The sequence below is a fragment of the Macrosteles quadrilineatus genome, unplaced genomic scaffold (assembly GCF_028750875.1).
Source record: "Macrosteles quadrilineatus isolate MER2022 unplaced genomic scaffold, UCM_ALF_1.0 Scaffold_167__1_contigs__length_229682, whole genome shotgun sequence".
NCBI classification, from domain to species: Eukaryota; Metazoa; Arthropoda; class Insecta; order Hemiptera; family Cicadellidae; genus Macrosteles; species Macrosteles quadrilineatus.
The window spans coordinates 142,035-152,811 of record NW_026542760.1 but is presented as its reverse complement, the minus strand read 5'-3'; the positions used below and the strand labels follow the sequence as shown (position 1 = coordinate 152,811).

Sequence of the window (10,777 nt, the reverse complement as noted above, 5' to 3'; positions counted from 1 at the left end):
GTTTGTACAAGGTTGTACAAGTGTGTACAAGGTTGTACAAGTGTGTACAAGGGTGTACAAGTTTGTACAAGTGTGTACAAGTTTGTACAATTGTGTACAAGTTTGTACAAGGTTGTACAAATGTATACAAGGGTGTACAAAAGTAAACAAGGGTGCACAAGTTTGTACAAGGGTGTACAAGTGTGTACAAGCTTGTACAAGTGTGTACAAGCTTGTACAATGAGCCGACCCCTCGCACCGCCCCCAGACGAACAACTAAAGGAAGCATGCCCCCCATAGTGACAGTGCGAGTGGTCGCCCCACAACCCTAACAAAAGTGAAAGGCCGTGGGTGAACATCAAAGCAAAACCAAGAATTGTGAACAAAAGCCTATATATTTTCAAAATCTACAAATAACATCAAACAACGATCATTTCCCCATCCAAAGAATTTATCAATTTTAAATAACACTTTTCTCAAAAAATTTACCCTTCCAGATTACAAATGGTAACTTAACTGTGAAAAAGTTAGGCCTAACTAATAATTTAAGGATGGTAACTGCAATATAAACCTTGAATGAATTAACAATTAAATAAATAACAATTAAATAAATAACAATTAAAAAATAACGATGACTATGACACATAAATAACCGAAGATGAATTATTTTGGGGACCCTTTAAATAACAGTCCTTTTAAATATTCATGCCTAAACATAAAACTTGCGGTTTCCTTTTGCACATCATAGTCATTGTCCTTCCTGGTGGTAGGCGGTGGTGGTAGAAGGCGTAGTGTTCTACTGGTCCCAGAAGCAGGGTGACGGGCAGCCCGAAGAAGGAGAAGTTGTAGTGTCTCCCCGGGCGACCCTCTCCGGAAGCAGCAGAATGAAGCCTCTCATCTGGGACCCTTTGAACAGATTCCAGGCCTAACTAATAAAAGTTCATTTCTTAGGCTTCATATGACTGCAGTGTTAGGCCTATCCAGGTTTTCAAGCAATAAATTCAAAAACAATTTCTGCACCACTCATTCACTGACCAAAACTATTGAAGAAGTAATTTGTTAAATAATATATATATATAAATTTTTTTATATAGGCTTTCCTTTGTAAAACAGTCTTTAAAATTAGAAAAAGTAAAATGACTAGAAATAATTTAATTCAGTTCAATAAAGCTCTAAAACATAACAATAAATAGACTTTTAAATTTTACAAACTTTAACAACACATTCTTACAGACATTTTTCATAAAAATTGAAGTTGACAATAAAAGATATGAATTATCTGGTCCAGAAGGGTAAAACACATTAATAAAACATAAAACATTTACATAAATACTACAATAAATACTTCAAAAAACAGTTTACACAAAATATTAAAAATTCTTTGGCTGGAGGTGCATTTTCAGGTAAAACCGGTAATAACTCCGGTTATTACCAACCAAATTTGCTCAAAAAGCTTTTAAAAGTTGTGGCACAAGTGCCCGCAGCTTTTAAAAGACAAACCCATGCCTACCAACTAGCCTGAGGCCAGGTAGGGGGTCAGTTACCTACGGTCACTCAGAAAACAGAAATGCGCTAAGCTAAAACTTAAATAACTCGGTCATTTATCAACCAAACTTAATGAAAATTGCAGGGGACAAGTAAGAACACTAAAACTAACTAATTATGACCGAGCTTGGCCCCCAGAAGGTGCCATTACTTAACTAAAAAGAATTAGGCTGAGTGACATGGCCTACATTACAAACAACAAAAAAAACACTATTACATGGGACAGAGGGACAAAATTTACATTAAACAAGTTGTAGGCCACAATAACAATACAAAATATGAGCACAAACTAGGCCTTAGGCCTAATAAAAAGTTAACAGGGACACAGAACAAACGGACCCTAGCCCGCACAAAAGTGAGTTTTCTTGGGTAATATCTGGCCTAGAGTCTCGGGGAAAGCTTTGAAAACTTGGCAACAACAAAAACTACTAAACTAACCAGAAAAACTTGTGGTCTGACCACACAAAGCTTGGCCAAAGGCCCAACAAAACTCTGTTCAATTTCAGGCTCAGAAATGGGTCTAGCGCCTTGAAAAGCAAGTAATTGGTAATTAAAAGTAATACCAATGCACAGAAGGTGCTTAATACTTGGTTTTCACTAGCCAAAACCCACTCAAAGTCTGCACAACATGTGGCTGAAAGCCAAAACTAATTCAAGAAACTTTCTAACCTAAAACAAATCAAATAATAATCAATCAACTTACTCATCTGACGTCTGGCAAACCGTTTAATTACATGTCAAAAGAATTAGGTTTGTAAGAAGCACAGTAAAAAGTGACTAGATGTTAACCGATGCAAATATAACATTACAAACACCAAACTTGACATGAAACGATGACAGTCGCTGTTCTTCTGGCGAAAATGTGCTCGACAGCGGAAAAATGCCCCGGGGTCTGCAGGACTGCTGCCAGACCCAAACTGAACGAGTTCCGGCGCAAGGCCAGCACTCGCACTATACAAAAACACTGAGGCGTGACATTGGTGGGACGCTTGGTGGACAAGTCACGGCTCAACCTCCCCCCCCAAAGGAGGACTTCCTCTCCAAAAAAAAAGAAAAACAACCTCTCCCAATTCTAGAAGATCTCAACACCACAGATCAACTCAAGCGTCTGAAGTGGGGAACGCCAAAAGTCTTTCAACTGGAGGGACTACTCACCCCCAGGGTTTGCACTGGCCAGTGCTGGAAAATTTACTAGGGAAAAATCTTCAGCAGCGCACAAGGGACAGAAGAGGTGATCAAGCTCTCTGGCCCAGTGCACTTCCCACTCAGACACAAGAGTAAAGAAAGATGACCTACGGAATTGTTCCCCGGAAAGGCTTCAGATGAGAAATGTGAGCCCTCCGGAAAACTTCTCCAGTCTGCGGATCTCCCAGCCGCACGGAGACAGGAGTCAAGAACTTCAAGATGCGGTGGGGACCTGACCACCGATGAGACAACTTAGCGGCTCTCTTGTCCACGGCCGAACTGACCGGATGAGCCTTACAAAAAACCAAATCCCCCACCTGGAAAGGATTGTCCAACCGACCTCGATTGTGCTTCCTCCGGACCAATTCCCTAGCTCGGATCAAGTTCCTCCTAGCCGCCTGCCAAGTTGCCTTGACATTGGCAGCACCAGGGGGTGGCAGAAGGTCGCCAATTTTCCACACATTTGCCAAAGGATTATTGGGTGGATAGCCCAACAACAGCTCGAAAGGGACCGCCTTGTGACTCTCATGGTGTGCTGTGTTGAAAGCAAATTGAATCCAAGGAAGTTCCTGATCCCAGGTGGTCTGCTTGTCAGCATGAAAAGCTATGAGAGCGGATCGAAGATTTCTGTTGAACCTCTCAGCATGGGAAGGCTGTGGATAGTAAGGAGAAGTGGTCACATGGCGGATACCGTGCCCAAAGCACATTCTTTTGAAGAGGTGAGAAACGAACTGAGTTCCGTTGTCGGAAACAATGGTGGCGGGAATTCCAAAGTGTTGAAACAAATGGGTACGAAGTGCCTGCACGGTGAGCTGTGCAGTGGCGTTCCTCAAAGGAAAAAGCCAACAAAACTTGGAGAAGGCATCCACACAAACAAGCAAGAATTTGTTTCCTGACTTGCTACGTGGGAGAGGCCCTACATAGTCTATGAAAACCTTCTCCAAAGGTCTCTCTGCCACCTCAGATGACAACAACCCATACTTGGTATTCTGAGCAGGCTTGCTTAGCGAGCATGTTTGACAAGAACGCACTCGTGCCGCAATGTCCCTGTCCATACCCTTCCAGATGAACATGTCCCTAACCTTCGCAATGGTCTTGTGAATCCCTAAGTGCCCACCCACAGGGGAAGAGTGAAAGTACGCAAAGACCATGGGTACAAGAAGACTAGGCAGCACAACCTTGGGTTTACCTCGCTGTCGGTCTCGACAACAAAGAGCACCCTGGGACAGAAAATATGGGGGGTGGGCTCCCCCATTTTGAAGCTCACCAATGATCTTAGCCAGCTCGGGATCTTTTAGCTGATGTGGGATGAACTCAGAAAAGGCGAGGGGAAACTCCAGGAGCACGGCACACCCTGTGTGCTCCTCCTGATCAGAAGGTTGGTCGTCAGGTGAATGGTACATCCTGGATAAAGTGTCAGCAATCACATTCTGCGTGCCTCGAACATGTTGCACTTGGAATTTGAGGGAAGATATTTGGACCACCCAACGACCAATTTTCCCAAGCTGGCGAGGATGTGCAAGGAGCCACGAGAGCGCTTGGTTGTCGGTTTCCAGCAAAAACTCTTTGTGTTCCAAAAAACGTCTGAACTTATTCACTCCAAACACGACAGCCAAACACTCTAACTCATACACAGAAGAGCTTTTCTTTTCGCATGGGTTCAAAGTGCGTGAGGCATACGCAATTGGCTGCCTAACACCATCTACCTCTTGAGACAACACAGCCGCAATAGCGACGGAGGAAGCATCGGTTTGCAAAACAAACTTTCGACTGAAATCTGGCATCGCCAAAACTGGAGGTTGCATGATAGCTTCTTTCAGAAGATCAAAAGACATCTGTTGTGCTTCACCCCAAACAAACTTGGCGCCCTTCTTCCGAAGCTCATTGAGAGGAGCCGCCAACTCAGCCACATTGGGGATGAAGCGCCGGTAGAAACCCACCATGCCGATGAAACGGGCAATGCCTTTGACATCTCGGGGAGGAGGAAACTCCCTGATAGCCTGGGTTCTAGCCGGATCGATACAGACACCTCGTGAAGATACTAGATGACCTAGGAAAGAAATCTCAGCCTGAGCAAAACTAACTTTCTCGGGATTTACGGTAAGGCCAGCCCTAAGCAACCTATTCATGACTTCCTCAAGATGAACCAGATGGTCTTCAAAGCTCTCACTGTACACCAAAAGATCGTCAAGATAGTTGAACACGAATTTGAACTTGACGTCATGGAAGATGGAGTCCAGAAGTCTGGTGAGGGTCTGGGCCCCCACAGCTAGGCCCATGGGAACACGTGTGAACTGGTACAAGTTCCACGGAACGCAGAAGGCAGTGAGAGGTCGAGATTCAGGTTTCAAGGGAATCTGATGGTAAGCCTGGTTCAAATCAAAGACGGAAAAATACTTGGCCTTACCGAACCAATCGAACGCAGAGTGCAAATCAGGGAGAGGGACAGAGTCAATTTCAATCTGAGCATTCAACTTGCGATAATCTAGAACCATTCGAGACTTGCCATTTGGCTTTGGAACTAGAAAAGCTGGACTTGCGTAACTTGAGCGAGAAGGCTCAATTACCCCATTTTCAAGAAGCTCATTGATGATTCCACGGAGTGTTTCCATCTTGGGTGGAGCAAGTTTGTAAGGATGAGAACGAACTGGACGGGTGTCAGTCAAACGGATTTCGTACTCCAAAAGATTGGTGACTCCAAGCTTTGGCGTTAGCACCTCAGGAAAACGAGAACACAATGTTCTGATAGCTTCAGCCTCACCAGGAGTCAGATGCCCTAATGGATCAACTTTTGGTTTGCTGGGTGTCTCAGGCTCGACCACAGCTGCACCATCCACAATTTCATCCGCAAAAGGAATGAGCACCCGTCTTGCGAAACGAAAGAAGCACTGGCCTCTGCCTAAATCCAAAATCAGGCCACAATGCTTGATGAAATCCGCTCCCAAAATGACAGGAATGCAAAGGTCCTTGGCTACCCAAAAACTCCACACCCAAGAAAAATGTTCAATTTTGAACTTCAAACGGGCTTCATAGATGATGGGAAGTGGGGATTTCGATGCAGTCCAGCAGATGTGGGTACTTCGCTCAACTTGCTTGATTAGCCCAGAAGATTTTAGATTTTCAAACAGGGAAAGGGAAATGAGACAACGGGCTGACCCAGAATCCACAAGGGCCTTCTGCACCGTTTTACCTAAGAAGATGTTGAGTCGTGGGCAAGTTGAGCGCGCCGCTCTCACTCCCATGCATGCAAGCTCCCTCATACCCCGCGACAGAGGCTCCCCAAAACCAGCACTCCCAGAAGGGACAGTACTCACAGAAACCAAAGTCTTACTGACTTTCTCCAAAACAGCTTTCTCACAGGGCGGTTTAGGCAAACTTTCCCCTTGTGAGTTACTCAGGTTTTTGGACAAAGTCCCAAGAACTACACTCTGACGACACTCTCGTCTCATGTGACCTGGTTGACCACAACCAAAGCAAACAATAGGATGCCTCTGTCTCTGCGGTGTTTCAGGACCTTGACCCACGGAAGCTACAACGGGATGGGGAACAGTCTGGGGAAGATGCCCCGGAACATGCTCCCTCTGAAAATCAGCGTCTTGAACGCTCCGTGAAAGGATGACCAGCCTATCCAGGTCTGCAAAAGAAGAAGGCTTCGGAGCAAAAATCAGTCTGGACCGCTCCTCAGGCTTCAACCCCTGCAAGACAATGTCCACCAGTTGGTTTTCAGGGATGCCCAGCCGTAGGACACGCCACACGCCACAAATGTCACCCACATACTGACTGAGAGTTTCATCAAACTTTTGAGGTCGAAACACTCTCTCAACCTTCAATCTCTCCATGACCCTGAAGGGGACAAAGAGCTCAAGCACTTCACTGTGAAAATTGTCAAAATTTACTCCCCGTTTCAAACAATCTAACAATTTGTCACCAAGAGGTCTCAGGCAGAGTGGAACCAGCAGTTCCAACACTACTGAGTCCTCCATGCCTGGGAACTCCTTCAGGTGCAACACCTTTCCCAAAAACTCTAACAAAGGTTCCACCTCTAAACCATCAACCGGGCGAATGTCGCTCAAAACCCCAGCAATGGGATTGGGCAGTGGAGCAAACAAACCCATTTTGCTCTCAGTCAGTCGACCTACCTTCAAAACACACACAAAAAAATTTTTAACAACAAACAATTCACAAACTTAACTAACTAAAGGCTCTGGACTGAAATGCCTACAGTCAGATGAGGTCCCAAACAGAAGAACCTGCCCATACACACCGCCTTAGCCACCAAATCAAAAACACGGACCTTACACTCACGACATACACACAACATACATACACTAAACAACAACACCTAACATTTGTGTGATGAGGTAAACACACACACACACAGTTTCAATTTTGGGTTTGGCCATGCTTTAGACACTCTTGCTCCCAAAGGATGCAAGTAATTAACCAGATTCCACCCGGTGACTCGGCCAAGGGCGAGCTCCTAATAGAAACTACAACAGTGTGCTTACCCCACCACGACAACATTTCTTCAAAAAATTCCTAAGACTGCCAGACCAGCATCACCCAAAAATCAATCCATCCACGGCCCTTCAAAACAAATCAGAACGTGGACAGTGATCGGATCTCTAAGTATCCAAGTCGTGAAACCGAAGTTTCACGACAAGGCACCCAGGACGCAACCAAAAAACCACGCTCTGCTACCATCTGAGCCGACCCCTCGCACCGCCCCCAGACGAACAACTAAAGGAAGCATGCCCCCCATAGTGACAGTGCGAGTGGTCGCCCCACAACCCTAACAAAAGTGAAAGGCCGTGGGTGAACATCAAAGCAAAACCAAGAATTGTGAACAAAAGCCTATATATTTTCAAAATCTACAAATAACATCAAACAACGATCATTTCCCCATCCAAAGAATTTATCAATTTTAAATAACACTTTTCTCAAAAAATTTACCCTTCCAGATTACAAATGGTAACTTAACTGTGAAAAAGTTAGGCCTAACTAATAATTTAAGGATGGTAACTGCAATATAAACCTTGAATGAATTAACAATTAAATAAATAACAATTAAATAAATAACAATTAAAAAATAACGATGACTATGACACATAAATAACCGAAGATGAATTATTTTGGGGACCCTTTAAATAACAGTCCTTTTAAATATTCATGCCTAAACATAAAACTTGCGGTTTCCTTTTGCACATCATAGTCATTGTCCTTCCTGGTGGTAGGCGGTGGTGGTAGAAGGCGTAGTGTTCTACTGGTCCCAGAAGCAGGGTGACGGGCAGCCCGAAGAAGGAGAAGTTGTAGTGTCTCCCCGGGCGACCCTCTCCGGAAGCAGCAGAATGAAGCCTCTCATCTGGGACCCTTTGAACAGATTCCAGGCCTAACTAATAAAAGTTCATTTCTTAGGCTTCATATGACTGCAGTGTTAGGCCTATCCAGGTTTTCAAGCAATAAATTCAAAAACAATTTCTGCACCACTCATTCACTGACCAAAACTATTGAAGAAGTAATTTGTTAAATAATATATATATATAAATTTTTTTATATAGGCTTTCCTTTGTAAAACAGTCTTTAAAATTAGAAAAAGTAAAATGACTAGAAATAATTTAATTCAGTTCAATAAAGCTCTAAAACATAACAATAAATAGACTTTTAAATTTTACAAACTTTAACAACACATTCTTACAGACATTTTTCATAAAAATTGAAGTTGACAATAAAAGATATGAATTATCTGGTCCAGAAGGGTAAAACACATTAATAAAACATAAAACATTTACATAAATACTACAATAAATACTTCAAAAAACAGTTTACACAAAATATTAAAAATTCTTTGGCTGGAGGTGCATTTTCAGGTAAAACCGGTAATAACTCCGGTTATTACCAACCAAATTTGCTCAAAAAGCTTTTAAAAGTTGTGGCACAAGTGCCCGCAGCTTTTAAAAGACAAACCCATGCCTACCAACTAGCCTGAGGCCAGGTAGGGGGTCAGTTACCTACGGTCACTCAGAAAACAGAAATGCGCTAAGCTAAAACTTAAATAACTCGGTCATTTATCAACCAAACTTAATGAAAATTGCAGGGGACAAGTAAGAACACTAAAACTAACTAATTATGACCGAGCTTGGCCCCCAGAAGGTGCCATTACTTAACTAAAAAGAATTAGGCTGAGTGACATGGCCTACATTACAAACAACAAAAAAAACACTATTACATGGGACAGAGGGACAAAATTTACATTAAACAAGTTGTAGGCCACAATAACAATACAAAATATGAGCACAAACTAGGCCTTAGGCCTAATAAAAAGTTAACAGGGACACAGAACAAACGGACCCTAGCCCGCACAAAAGTGAGTTTTCTTGGGTAATATCTGGCCTAGAGTCTCGGGGAAAGCTTTGAAAACTTGGCAACAACAAAAACTACTAAACTAACCAGAAAAACTTGTGGTCTGACCACACAAAGCTTGGCCAAAGGCCCAACAAAACTCTGTTCAATTTCAGGCTCAGAAATGGGTCTAGCGCCTTGAAAAGCAAGTAATTGGTAATTAAAAGTAATACCAATGCACAGAAGGTGCTTAATACTTGGTTTTCACTAGCCAAAACCCACTCAAAGTCTGCACAACATGTGGCTGAAAGCCAAAACTAATTCAAGAAACTTTCTAACCTAAAACAAATCAAATAATAATCAATCAACTTACTCATCTGACGTCTGGCAAACCGTTTAATTACATGTCAAAAGAATTAGGTTTGTAAGAAGCACAGTAAAAAGTGACTAGATGTTAACCGATGCAAATATAACATTACAAACACCAAACTTGACATGAAACGATGACAGTCGCTGTTCTTCTGGCGAAAATGTGCTCGACAGCGGAAAAATGCCCCGGGGTCTGCAGGACTGCTGCCAGACCCAAACTGAACGAGTTCCGGCGCAAGGCCAGCACTCGCACTATACAAAAACACTGAGGCGTGACATTGGTGGGACGCTTGGTGGACAAGTCACGGCTCAACAAGTGTGTACAAGGGTGTACAGGTTTGTACAAGTTTGTACAAGTGTTTACAAGGGTGTACAAGTATGTACAAGAATGTACAAGTTTGTACAAGTGTGTACAAGTTTGTAAAAGGTTGTACAAGTGTGTACAAGGGTGTACAAGTGTGTACAAGGGTGCACAAGTGTGTACAAGGGTGTACAATCGTGTACAAGCTTGTACAAGTGTGTTCAAGGGTGTACAGGTTTGTACAAGGTTGTACAAGTGTGTACAAGGGTGTACAAATGTGTACAAGGATGTAAAAGTTTGTACAAGTGTGTACAAGTTTGTACAAGGTTGTACAAGTAAGTACAAGTTTGTACAAGGGTGCACAAGTGTGTACAAGGTTGTACAAGTGTGTACAAGCTTGTACAAGTGTGTACAAGGTTGTACAAGTGTGTACAAGGTTGTACAAGTGTGTACAAGGTTGTACAAGTGTGTACAAGGTTGTACAAGTGTGTACAAGGTTGTACAAGTGTGTACAAGGTTGTACAAGTGTGTACAAGGTTGTACAAGTGTGTACAAGGTTGTACAAGTGTGTACATGGTTGTACAAGTGTGTACAAGGTTGTACAAGTGTGTACAAGGTTGTACAAGTGTGTACAAGGGTGCACAAGTGTGTTCAAGGGTGTACAATCGTGTACAAGCTTGTACAAGTTTTTACAAGGTTGTACAAGTGTGTACAAGGTTGTACAAGTGTGTACAAGGTTGTACAAGTGTGTACAAGGTTGTACAAGTGTGTACAAGGTTGTACAAGTGTGTACAAGGTTGTATAAGTGTGTACAAAGGTGTACAAGTGTGTACAAGGTTGTACAAGTGTGTACAAGGTTGTACAAGTGTGTACATGGTTGTACAAGGTTGTACAATTGTGTACAAGGTTGTACAAGTGTGTACAGGGTTGTACAATGTGTACAAGGGTGTACAAGTTTGTACAAGGGTGTACAAGTTTGTACAAGTGTGTACAAGTTTGTACAAGTGTGTACAAGTTTGTACAAGGTTGTACAAATGTATACAAGGGTGTACAAAAGTG

The 10,777-nt window shown here is 42.9% G+C and overlaps 2 long non-coding RNA genes across 2 annotated transcripts; both read right to left on the bottom strand.

Annotated features, from left to right (window-relative positions):
- Window positions 1–355: 355 nt before the first annotated feature.
- On the bottom strand, window positions 356–2,370 carry LOC128982200 (uncharacterized). The gene is made up of 2 exons (XR_008489545.1): window positions 2,228–2,370; window positions 356–885 (listed from the first exon to the last, which is right to left on the bottom strand). It is a non-coding gene; the product is annotated as an uncharacterized LOC128982200 (long non-coding RNA).
- Window positions 2,371–7,549: 5,179 nt separating this feature from the next.
- On the bottom strand, window positions 7,550–9,564 carry LOC128982199 (uncharacterized). Its single transcript, XR_008489544.1, has 2 exons — window positions 9,422–9,564; window positions 7,550–8,079 (listed from the first exon to the last, which is right to left on the bottom strand). It is a non-coding gene; the product is annotated as an uncharacterized LOC128982199 (long non-coding RNA).
- Window positions 9,565–10,777: the final 1,213 nt, after the last annotated feature.